Below are 3,866 nucleotides of genomic sequence, written 5' to 3'. Positions count from 1 at the left end.
AGTAACTGTCCCATAATGATAAAAGTAATGTTTATCGATTTTCTGACCTTGTCACTCGGTGGTTAAAAGGAATATTTCGATAAGAAATAATTGAAAAGTTGATTGCTAATATACATGTTATTGAAATTTAAAATTGTTTCTCTACGTACAAAAGACATGACGAATTTGACATGTTCTTCTCCTGTAGCCTTCATATTAAAATAATTTATTGTATAATAATAATGAAAGAGAAATAAATAAGAATAAAATACTGATAATAAAAGAAATTAATATATTATCACGGATAGTAGAAGAAAAGAGTTTTTTTTTTTAACTTCTATTACTTTGAACTTTAATAAAGTATTAAATTCAGAATTACTAACTATATTATTATATTATTATTTATATATATATTCTTAGAATATAAAGCAACCTCTCTCGAAACTAACTGAAGATACAGACTCTGCAACTGAACTAATTAGCTCGATATTTGGTCCCTTTGGGATATGATAACTAACGATCAAGTATTGCAGTAAACGTGCTAATTAACAACCGCCAATGATGAAGTAACAACAAATATAAGTATACGAAATGCATTTAATAACCGAAAATATTCGTAAATATCTCTGTAATTTCCCACGCAATCAAAAACGGAATTGAGAAACTAATCGAAAAAAAGCTCATTTGGGACCTTGGGATCTTGAACTCTGACTACACAACTCGCGAATAATAGCGTTAATAATACATTAACGATTACAATGAGCAGCCCATTGACATAAATCTTAATCCTCAAAAATCATGGATTCTTTAACCGATTTTAAACTAGGTATTCAAATTGCTTGTTTAAGTTAAATTGAACATTTCCTTGCTCGCAACAGAGTAAATGTTTTATTTGATAAAAAATTTTAATAATAAAAATAATAAAATTCATTCAATATCATTCACCCATCTCATACGCCCATCATGCTCGAGTAATTAGATCTGTAATTATTTATAACGTATAAATTAGAACACAATAAGAAATGAAATAAAAATATTCGTAACAATAAAATTTAATTAAAGCAATAATAAAGTATACTCGTAAATCTTACTAAAGAGACGAAGTTTCGCGAATTAATTTTAATCCAAAGGAACGTCGCAGCAAATAACGATCCTTTTGTAAACACCAAGATACTTTACCCAATACTATTCTCTTTTGCGCGTCACATCGTCTCCTATCACTTTCGATTATTTATCCTGTACAATAATAAATACGAAGAAACACGTGTATCTACACATTCAATTCCGTGTCTCGTAAGTTAGACGGATGTAACTTGGTTCGCTAATCATCATCAAAAGATCATCACCCTCGGACATTTCTTTCTTCGCGGACAATGCAATTGGAATCGTCCCTCTGAGACCACCCCATTCGCATCCCTTTCCCGAACATATAGGGACACGAAAATAGTCTGTTAACGTATCCTTAGGGAATGGCCCATGCGATCCGTAGCCATGACCCTCCATACTCATGGAGAATTCGAAAGTTGCCTCCTGGAGCTGGTAAAACCGCGACATAATTGAGATGAACGATTTGCACGTCCCTCGAGAAGGAATTCTTCTCGTATCCTTTTTTTGTGTAGATTTTCATATGCTGACGTCGTATAAGTATTTAAGAATGTTCATCTCCTGGTACAGTTAAATATGGATTAGGTGTGAGCTATGGTTTCTTGGATAAAAGTTTCAAGGAAATTGCTGGAAAAATTGCTTCTCTTTTTGAAATTCTATTTTTTTTTTTAACTATAGTTCTTACGGGAGTTTCAAGGTAATTGTAGGAATTTTAGGAATTATACTCATCGTTGAAATATAATATCATGGGTAGAACCTTCGAAGGAATTGTCGGAATAATTTCTTTTCTATTCGTATTCTTCTTTTACCATTTATCTTCTACGAACTGCGGTTTTTCGTTTAACAAATTCGAAGGGAATCTTGAAAATGTTCCCTGCTCCTTTAGAATGTATTCTTTCCTATTTTTCGCGAATAGTATTATTAAATGGCCAAGAAGGGAAAAGAACAAGAAAGAGAAAGAAAGAACTAGAAGAGGTGAGAAATGGAGGGACACAAAGGGAAGCAAGAGAAGAACAAGGAAGGATGACAGTAGACCAAATTATAGAAGAAAGTAGAAAGAGAGGATCAGAAGAGAGGGGAAAAGGATAAGGGAGTCAAAATATAATAAACATTATAGAAAAATCGCCAAAGAAGAGTTACCAAAATACTTAGAAGGAAGGATGAAGTGGAAGGACAGAAAAATACTAACAAGATTCAGATGTGGAAACGAGACCAAATCAACGGAATACTGGAAAGAAGAGGGAGAAAAAAAATGCAGACTATGTAAAAGAAAAGAAAGCTTGAGACACGTAATAGAAGAATGCGAAATAACGGGAAGACCAAAGGAAACAAAAAAAAAAAAAAAAAAAATATTAAACGAGACTGGAGAAGGACTAATGGAACTGAAAACAATAATGGAGAAGAGAAGGGCAATAAAAGACGGGGAAGAACGACAATAAGGAAGCACAGCAAGAGGGCAAAAGCCCAAAAGTTGCAATAGTTTTAGAGATAGATGATACAATGAGTATGATAATGATAAGAAAAGTGTTTAGATAGATATAGACAAGGAAAAGAGTTTAGAGTTTAGTTAAATAGATATAAGGGAAGAGGCAATAAGCTGATAACGCCATAAACCTGAGAAAATGTAAAAAGCGTGATAGGTAAAAGAGATGTAAAACCGAAAACACGTCCAAAGCCGAAAGGCACGAACTAAGTAAAAATAAATAAATATTAGATATTAATGTCTTTCGTTGAGATTTAAAAATGCCCGATTTCATCGAATTGAGAGGAGGAAAGCCTTGTGACGGAGACTTGATTCGCTCGTAGGATGGTTCATTGTTAATTAATGAACGAAATTTACAAGGAACAGGAGTAAAAGCAAGCAGACGTACGATCGACTCCGTGTATGTTAACAAAGCGTTTCTTTCAACGAAGTTTCTAGTTCCGTGTACAAACGAAATTGGACGAGAGATTAACATTGTCCACCTTGAGTCAACCTATTCGAACGCAGACAGAAACTGAAGTTTCACCAAGAAGTCCCTAAGTTATAGAGAGGAACACCACTGTGATTCTCACGTCAAGAGCTACATCGCCGCAATGGTCAAACTAATTTCGATTTAATAGTAGAAGAACAATAACCGGTGACGTTTTGTATGAAAGACCAAGATTAAAACGTTCGAAAATTAAAAGAATGAAAATAAATGTCTAATAGTAATTGATCCTAATAAATATTTTATAATACGTTTGGAAAAATTTCGTTAGTATACTGTTGCGAAAAAGTATGAATTTTGATCTTTAACACGTTCCGTTTTTTTATTTTAATATTTATTCTATTTTTTTTTTTTTTTTTTCATATCCATGATTATTTTCTTTTTTAAAATATTTGGTTAAAACGTAAGTATTTCGAAACCAAAAGTACGCGTCTTACATTTTATAACTGAACATCGTACAAAGGATAAATATTCAGGATTAGAAAAACAAAATTTTCCAGGGCGTTCTATATAGAGATAAACCTTACACTAAGACAAGAACTAAAAATTATTTTCTAAATACGCAACGGAAATTAATTTGGAATAAAAAGAGCTTATTTATTAAAGGGAATGTTAATCACTTTACATTGCAAATGAGATGATAAAGTTGTTATTTCAGAATGTTATGTTATTAGCTTAGTAATACTGTTACAAATGATTCGGTCAATTATCGTTCTGCGAATCGACTGGCTTTTGTGATAAGTAAAGCGTATAATGATAGTGTAGTTGCTGGATTGGTCTGGCACCAATGAGCATAATTAGTGTTCTGTTTCA

The sequence above is a fragment of the Bombus fervidus genome, chromosome 13 (assembly GCF_041682495.2).
Source record: "Bombus fervidus isolate BK054 chromosome 13, iyBomFerv1, whole genome shotgun sequence".
NCBI lineage: Eukaryota > Metazoa > Arthropoda > Insecta > Hymenoptera > Apidae > Bombus > Bombus fervidus.
Note: the sequence above shows the minus strand (reverse complement) of the source record.